This window comes from Esox lucius, chromosome 3 (assembly GCF_011004845.1).
Source record: "Esox lucius isolate fEsoLuc1 chromosome 3, fEsoLuc1.pri, whole genome shotgun sequence".
NCBI lineage: Eukaryota > Metazoa > Chordata > Actinopteri > Esociformes > Esocidae > Esox > Esox lucius.
In genome coordinates, this window is record NC_047571.1 from 8058028 (window position 1) to 8067858 (window position 9831).

The following is a 9831-nucleotide window of genomic DNA, read 5'->3' on the forward strand; positions in this document are numbered from 1 at the left end:
AAACTTAGAAAATCATCAGGGGATAAAATAATATTTTCCCTCACTGTACCATTCTAACAGACATTTCCCCAAGCCTTTTTGTTCATCTGTAAAGGCGTCAATTAATTTTGGAGAACATTGTATAGGCTCCTCCCCTATTGTAGACAGCTTTGTATAATCTCTTACTCAATGACTCCTAAGTCAGAGCTACAACATTCAGAGAGGTGGTTTAACAAGCCCAGGAGACATACAAGTGTGTTTATTTTCTCCTTAACTACCATCAGTAGACATGGAGTCTTGGATGAAGAATATTCTGATTATTGCAGCGTTTTATTGTGGTACGATAACTGTTATTTTATGTATTGGTCTACTACATTTGCTCCACTGCCTTTTGACCAAAAATATATTTCAGTATTTATTCATACATGATTATTTCAACAATCATGTTGCTTCTTTATTTTCTCCCTTATATATCAGGATTATCTTCCTTTCCAGAATGCAGAGGAGAAGACTCAGTCACTCAGCCAACAGGAGATGTGATCACTACCGAGGGAGGTCAGGTCACACTGGGCTGTACATTTTATACTCAGGATGGTATATACCTGTTCTGGTACAAACAAGGATCTAATGACCACCCAAATTACATGCTTATGCGTCCCAAATATGGATTTGGGGACAATGCCGCAGACTTCAAAGATAGATTTCATGCTGATCTTGATACCAAGACAAATTCAATCCCCTTGAGGATCCAGGGACTGCAGCTGTCTGACTCTGCTGTGTATTACTGTGCTCTGGGGCCCACTGTGACAGCAGGATATACAGCACCCATACAAAACATATTGTAGGTGAAAATGACAATACACCCGTCTGTACAGTATTCACTGTTTATGTCTGCCAGAAGCCCCAGTTAGGAAACGATATAAAACCAGTAATTCATTGTTATAACATTGTAATTGGGTCGGTCCTGGCTTGACAATGCCCCGACATGTATTGTCCCACAAGTGACCGTAATTGATATATTAGTGTATTTCCAACTGGGCAGATTGATACCAAACTATCTAATACGCTGTTGAGGGAAGTCAAGAGCTGAAGTAGATCCATTTCAAACTACAGCAAAACGTATAGCAGGTGTGGAAAGAGCATGAAGATGACATCAAACAAACCAACTCAAATACCCAGTGAGCTGCAGTCAGTGAGTGCTCTGAAATTCCATTCTGGAGGATGCTTGAGAAAATGACAGTGATATATACCTCATAGACAACTATTACAAAAGACTGCATGCTGTCATTTATGCTAAAGGGGCAATAGACTGTATTGAGAACTAAGGGCTTTTTCATTATTTTTTTTTGCCATGCTTTATTTTATCAATCAATCAAAACAATAAAATGTATTTATAAAGCCCTTTTACAACAGCAGTTGTCGCAAAGTGCTTTTACAGAAACACCCGGCCTTAAACCCCAATGAGCAGTAGTGTTGAATATCAGTGGCTAGGAAAAACTCCCGAAGAAGGCCAAAATTTAGGAAGAAACCTAGAGAGGACCCAGGCTCAGAGGGGTGACCAGTCCTCTTCTGGCTGTGCCGGGTGAGATATCAAGAGTCCAAGTGGAATAATTTATGAATGCATGTGGGCTAAATCTAGAGTGTATTTAAATTTAGACTAGGTCAGAAGTATGACCAGATGGACAAGGACAGGGACAGCCTTAATTGGCAGATTATTCCAGAGTAGTGGAACTCTATGAGAAAAGGCCCTGCCTCCGGCTGTTTGTTTAGAAATTCTAGGTACAATTTAAAAGGCCTGCATCTTGCGATCATAGGTTACGTGTGGGTATGTATGTCTGCAACATTTCAGCGAGGTAAGTAGGAGCAAGTCCATGTACTGATTTATAGGTTAACAGTAAAATCTTAAAATCAGCCCTATCCCTAACAGGCAGTCAGATACCCGTGTGCAGCACTAATTGAAGTTTATTTATTGATTTGTCAGGGTTACCGGAAAGAAGAACATTGCAGTAATCTAGTCTAGAAGTAACAAAAGCATGGATTAGTTTTTCTGCATCAGTTTTTGATAGAAAGTTTCATATTTTTGCAATGTTTCGAAGTTGAAAATAAGCAACTCTTGAGACATATTTTATATGTTCATCATTGGAGAGGTCAGGGTCAAGGGTAACGCCAAGGTTTCTTATAGTTTTTTGGGATACGACCATGCAGCCGTCGAGGTTCGCAGTCAGATCTTTGTTTCCTGAGTCCTAAAACAAGCATTTCAGGGTTTTTTTTGTTTAAGAGAAAGAAGTTCTCTGTCATCCACTTCCTAATATCTGAAACGTATGCTTCCAAAGTAGCTAACTTTGAAATATATAACTGTGTGTCAGCATAACAGTGAAAATTTACATTGTGATTTCGGATTACATCGCCCAGAGGCAGCATTTATAGTGAGAACAATAATGGGCCCAGAACCGAGCCTTGAGGAACACCAAAGCATACCTTTGACTTTTCAGAGGATATGCCATCCACACTTACAAAGTGATATTTTTCAGATAAATAAGATTTAAACCAGGCTAGAACATGTCCATGTAGCCCAATATGGGTTTCCAGTCTCTTTAAGAGAAGTGAGTGATTAATACTGTCAAAAGCAGCACTAAGATCAAGAAGCAACAGGACGGATGCGAAACCTTTGTCTGAGGCCATTAGAAGATAATGTGTTACCTTCATGAGTGCAGTCTCAGTACTATGTTGGGATCTGAAATCGAACTGGAGCATTTCATAAATGTTATTTGTCTTCAGGAAGGCATTCAGTTGTTGGGAAACAAATTTTTCTATGATTTTTGAGAGGAACGGGAGGTTCAATATTGGCCTATAATTGTTTAATATGTCGGGATCCAGATGAGATTTTTTTAGAAGAGCCCTAATTTTCGCTGTTTTTAGTAAGTTTGGTACACATCCGGAGGAAAGGGAGCAATTTATTATGTTCAATATTGGCTTACCTAGCACAGGAAATAGCTCCTTAAATAATTTTGTTGGAATCAGGTCTAGCTGACTGTTTGTGGGTTTAGAACTCATAAAAGATTTAGTGAATGTGTCGAGCGATACGGTATCAAAAAATGTAAGTGTCCCCAATGACACCTGGTCAGGGAGGTTCAGGAAATTCTCAGGACAACTGAGATTTTGAGGACCATAACTATTTAAGCAGGAGTCAATTATTTGTTTTCTAATGGTGATGATCTTTTCATCAAAGTAGTTCATGTATTCATTACAATTAAAGTGAAGACCCACTTCACTTGTTGAGCTTTGCTTTTTTGTTAACTTTGCAACTGTATGGAAGAGAAATTTTGGATTGGTTTTATTCCCCTCAATCAGTTTGGAGAAATAAGCCGATCGAGCAGACGTGAGTGATTTTCGGTATTATAGTGTACTGTCTATTCAGGCTAATAATTCAAACTTGGTGCAGTGCCACTTTCGCTCCAATTTTCTGGAGGCTTGCTTAAGTGCTCTAGTATTGTCTGTGTAACAGGGAGCAAGTTTCTTGTTGCATATTTATTTTGTTTTTAGTGGTACAACTGTATCTAATGCATTTCCCAGTGTTGAGTTTAGATCCTCGATTTGATCGTTTACAGATTCATTCACTCAGTCGTTAATGAGCGAACTTTATTTGTAGTCTGATAATTTATAGTACGGCTTTTGAAGCTCATTGTTTGCAGAGCAAGTGGATTTCTTGTTTTAACAGTAAATGTAATAAGACAGTGATCCGATAATCCAGGATTTTGGGGGTAAATTATTAGATCTACAATATCTATATCTCGTGACAAGACTAAATCTAAAATGTGAATGTGGCAATGTGTTGGATCTGAGACATGTTGGATAAAACCCATTGAGTCAATTATGGCTTCAAAGGCTTTTTGAAGAGGATCATTAGACTTTTCCATATGAATATTGAAATCGCCAAAAATTTGAATACTATCTGCCATTACTAGGAGGTTAGACAAGAATTCTGGAAACTCATTGAGGAACTTTGTGTATGGCCCAGGGGCCCATAAATAGTAGCTATGTTAAACGATTTGTTGGCCTGGTTAACTTTCATTAGTAAAACTTGTGTTTGAGAGTACATTTATATTTACTGTCATACATTTTAGCAACACACCCTCCTTTTCGGGATGCACAAGGGATATGATCACTAGTATAGCCAGGAGGAGAGGCTTAATTTAAGGCAATTAATTAATCAGGCTTTAGCCACTTTTCACATAAACCAATAACATCTAGTTTATGATCTGAGATTAATTCATTTACTGCAACTGCTTTGGAGCAAGGGATCTAACATTTAGGAGTCCCATTTTGAGATGCGAGGTGATACAGTCATTTTTATTTTGTGACCGAGGTGGAGGAAGGCTTTATCTTAATAGGTTTGTTTATTAAGGTTGTTTTTGTTAGCACTATCTTGTTTAACTTTTCTCAGCCTGGAACGATTCACAGTGGCAAAAGGTAAAGCTGTACTAACTACTCTGACTATGCTATCGCCAGACTCCACTATGCTAGCAGGCTGGCTAACAGCCTGCGGCCTGACCTGCACCCTATCTCATGGTGGGGCTATAGGAGTGAGACTCCTGTCAATGTTCCTAGATAAAAGAAGAGCACCACTTCAGCTAGGATGGAGTCCGTCACTCTTCAGCAGATCAGGCCTGGCCCTATTTCTGGGAGAGTCCCAAAAAGGGAAGCAGTTATCTACAAACTCTACATCCTGCAAGGGGCAGAACTCCGTTTTCAGCCAGCGATTGAGTTGCGCAAGTCTGCTGTAGAGCTCATCACCACCCCTAGCTGGGAGGGGCCCAGAGACAATTACTCAATGCACATCTTACATATGTTTCTAGCTAGTTTACACGCTGACGCTATGTTCTGCTTCGTGCCCTCTGACATTTGAATATGAATCGCATAAGAAATATTAGACATGTGTGTTGCCTGCTCACTCATGTTTTCTTCACAAATGGTACATATGTCACGGAAGGCAACTAAGACTACACTTTGATTCCTTTTCCATTAATTAATTACTCAACTTTTGTCTAGTATTTATGAGTTAGTGTTTGTTGTTATAATAATTTGCAGTGTTTTAATGTGTAATTTGTTTTAGTTTGGCGGCATGGTATTGTGTGTATGTGTTGGTCATATGAGTTGTTTTGGGTTCGTACGCATGGTCTTTGTTTTTGTTGCAGTTTTGACAGCTCTTGGTTTGCCATGCCCACGCCGCTTGATCCACATCTGCCTTCAACTAACACAGCTAATGAGACTGCTGCAATGATTGGCCAAGCAGCAAATAAAAGGATATTTGAAATCCTAGCGAGAAAGGAGGGGGAGAACGAACGACAGAGAGAACGGGCCTACCCAAACCAGAGAAAACCACTGCCTGCGGGGTACAGCCAGTAGATCGCTGGGGATCACACAAATAGCGACATCAGGCGAGTACCTGTTTTATGCGTTCTGTCAAATCAAGTCTTGTAAAAGGCCGATCTGGGGTGCTCTCTCTTCCTCTCTTCTCTCCCCAGTCAAGAGGGACTGGCGACGCAAGACGGAAGGCTGCAACTTCATTAAGCGAGCCGGGGTTTGTACTCTGCTAGTTTGTGCCCACCCTTAAAGAGACAGTACCGACGTCTACAGCTCTGCCTCTTTGTCCCTGGAATCCCGGATGTCCGTTTTAAGAATGTTTTAACTTTTGTGGATACAGACTTTGTTCACCATTTTTTGAGTAACTTTTTATATATTTATTAATAAATTGTTCAGAGTGAATTATTGGTCTGTGTGTGTGTGGCAAAATCCAGAATAGAACCAGATTTAGTTCTCTAGTCTAGTGTAACCCTAGGTGGTGACACATATATTACTAATTCTCCAAGGGTATGCAACATTTTGAGCACAACTGTATCTTGGTCAAACACAGTTGATCAAAATGGTTGTTCTTGTATATATCCAGTTGATCAAAGTAATTATTGCACATTAATATGCTTTGTTTATGTAAATATCTGAAGGTTCGGGAGTGGCCATTCAAAATGGAGGAGGTGACACACATGAACACTTCAAATTACATCAAGAAGCATACAATTTTGCTAATGTCAGTGAAAGAGTAAGTTTGCCTGTTGACTTGATTACATTCAGTGGTGAATTTATGGTCGAGATAATGTTCACTTGTTTTTTGATCCAGCTTGATTGGGTGTTCGCCTAAACCAATCAATTTCTTTGTGCCCTCAGAACATGTTTGAGTAAGTAAAACTGGTTTGTGCCGGGGACCAGGAACCACCGAGGGAAGGGAAACTGAAGCAGGAGTGGAACCAGGACCCGGATAAGGATCAGGAAGGGTAAAAGGAACAGGAGCGGGATGAGGTGGCAGCCCCACCTCGGAAGCAGGAGGATGCAGCGGCCCTACAGGGGGAGCAGGAGCAGCAGGAGTAGGAGGAGTCAGGGGAGCTGGAGGAGTCAGGGGCTCTAGGCTAGGGGAGCTGGAGGCAACGGAACAGGTTGGGAGGAGGTGGCAGCCTGGTCTCGGGAGCAGGAAGAGTTGGCAGCCGAGACTGGACACCGGGACAGGAGCGGGGGGACAGGGGCTCGTCGGCAGTAGGAACACTTCTTCTAACCATTCTGGCTCGGGCTCCAACGAAGGCCCCCCCCCCCCCCCCCCATTTTTTTTTTATTTGGGGTGGAATCTGGGCGGCAGGGTGCGGAGCAGGGCAGGGCGTGGTGGCAGGGCGGGGTGGCAGGACGTGGTGGCAGGGCGCGGAGCAGGGCAGGGCTGGGTGCGACAGATGGCCTGCTGCCTGTCCAGTCCACACGACATGGGGGAGGCCATGGAACAGGGCTCGGACAAGGCCAGGCAGGACTCTGGGCAGTCCACTGTCTTTGCTCCCCGTCGCTGTGGTCTTTTACCTAGCTTGGTTTTGGGGTGGCCACAGGAAGGCCAGCCCTCCAGTGGGTGATGGTAGAGGTCCTCCTCCTCGGAGTCTGAATCCAGCCATCCAAAGAGTTTCCCTACCGTCCACCTTTGCTGCGTCCTTTGTTGACGGTTGGTTATTCTGTCATGATGCTGCAGGTGTAGCAGGACACCGGCACAGAGGTGGCTTAAACAAAAGGCCTTTTAATAAACAAACTTGGCTGAAAAAACAAAAGGCCCAAAATGGCAGGAACAAGCAACAGCGACAGCAACAATGATCAACCAGAAACAAAGGGGCAGGAGGAACTTAAAAAGGCACACACTGATGTTGCATACAAGACACATGTGGAAACAGTAATACAGAAAGACCAGCCACATTCAAAAACCAAGGACAAAAACCAAACAGAACAGGGTATGTTCAAAAGGAATGGCAAAAGCCAAACATAAGGAAAACAGAACCTAACACACAGAGACTGTGACAAAAGCTGATTATCCTGACTCTCACTTCTCTGTTAAACTGAAAAAAGAGAAGATGTGTGGATCTGATCCCCTGTGTTTAAGTGACAGAGTCTGAGACTCACAGTGACAGGAAACCAAGAAAAACTACAAAAACATACACTGATAATACAAACAGACAACTGTATATGATATGACAAAAACCCACATTTACAAACACAGAAAACCTGATGATACACAATTATAAGAACCTATAAACCATTTATTTCCTGTCTGGTAAAGTAACACCCCTTTCTCTCTGCAGAAAACAAGTAACCAAGGCAGATATCAGATCTAGTATGTATTTGTTCAACATGGAGAACTATCTGGTACTGGTTCTCATTTGAACCTCAGGTAAACAACTTATTTCACATTTCACTAACAATCACCAAAATATATACCAAAGTTTATTTTCAATTTTGTCTTTGGTAATTGATGGTTAATGGCCTAAGTTGTACATTTCACTTCTTTTTACAACAGCATATTGCTCTGACAATTTGATTTTGCCGGACTGTGTAAGCGGAGCCGACCAAGAAGTGTGAATGTATCTTATTGAGTGAGTGAGTGGGTACCCCATGTAAAATAGCACAGTGGATAGAGAAGCGGACCTGCAAACTATAGGTCTCACGTTTGTATCTCCTCTCAGTCAAAACAAAGTATGCGTTATTAATTATTCTGTATAATATATATCTTCAGTATCTACATTATAGTAAGCCTTAAATAAAACTATTTACGGTTATATTGCGACTGTTTCTGGCATGCAAAGGTTAATCTTCAGTCTCGCTAGCAAATGCTCAATTCTCATGACTATTCCTAGGAAGTTAGTAGATACTAGTAAGCCTATTACCTGCTAATAAGCTGTTAAAACGACCAGTGGCAAAAGCCATAGAGTTCATAGACGCTATGGTGGAGGTAAACTTAATAAGAAATGTTAGTCAGTTTAACAAAATCCTCAACGGTGTCAAGCAAGTGATGAAGCGTGTAATGCCGTGGTGTAGTGGTTAAAGACAGAGCCTCTCACCTGGAAGACCTGAGTTTGAATCTAGTTGGAACAAATAAATGTATTCATTTTAATTGCGGCCCGCAATTCTGGTTATATTGCAACTATTTCTTGTGGATTTTCAAAGTATGCACTCGGTCATGCTTTTTGGGTCAAGATAGACAGAAACATAGCTGGCTACAACATTCAGGGTAAGTCTAAACTTACTTGTACAGTATTGCGACAATTTCTGGTAGATTCCACGATTTTATCGTCTTTTCACTTGATGAAAAAGTTAGCGTCACCTTTACTGATAGTTGTTTTGTATCAATGTAATTCACGAATGAAATTAAAAAGTAAGTTGTTATGCCATGAAATTAAATACTTATACTGTATAAAGCCAAGTCAAATAGTTATGATGAAGAAATATCTGATAACAGATATGACTCCACAACATCTAATACATCAACTGAACTGATCATCCAACAATTAACCCTGTCAGACACAGCTCTCTACTACTGTGCTCTCAGGGATCACAGTGATACAAAGTGTATAAGAGGCTGTACAAAAACCTGCAGACCAAAATGCTTTGTTGTTGTTTGGATAAAAATTAAACATCAAAACACAATTTGATATCATATATCAAAGGTTTGGATCAGAGAACTGTGGTCACACCTGTAATGTATTCACATCAAATATCAGGAACATCAGTTGTCTTCAATTTGAGAAAAAATAAATATGATTGCTAAAGCCCTATTCTAAAAAGTCATTTTGTCAAAAAACATACACACAATTCCCATAACCACACATACAAGTAGCAGAACACAGATCTTTTGCAAAATAAATCACTTCATTCAAAACTATACAATAATGTAATTAAAGGTGCATCAAAAAGTTGGACCTTCAGCATGCACTGGGACGGTTTGCAGCCGAGTGTGAAGCGGTGGGGATGAAAATCAGTACCTCCAAATCCGAGGCCATGGTCCTCATCCCTGCTTAAACTGCTGCCCCCGCGACCCGGCCCCGGATAAGCGGAAGATGATGGATGGATGGATCAAAAAGTTTATTTATTTCCGTAATTCCATTCAAAAAGTGAAACTTGTATATTATATTCATTCATTACACACAGACTGATATATTTCAAATGTTTATTTCTTTTAATTGTGATGATTATAACTGACAACTAATGAAAATTCCAAATTCAGTATCTCTGAAAATTTGAATATTACTTAAGACCTATACAAAAAATTTATGTTTAGAAATGTTGGCCAACTGAAAAGTGTGAACATGGAAAGTATGAGCATGTACAGCACTCAATACTCAGTTGGGGCTCCTTTTGCCTGAATTACTGCAGCAATGCAGCGTGGAATGGAGTTGATCAGTCTGTGGCACTGCTCAGGTGTTATGAGAGCCCAGGTTGCTCTGATAGTGGCCTTCAGCTCTTCTACATTGTTGGGTCTGGCGTATCGCATCTTCCTCT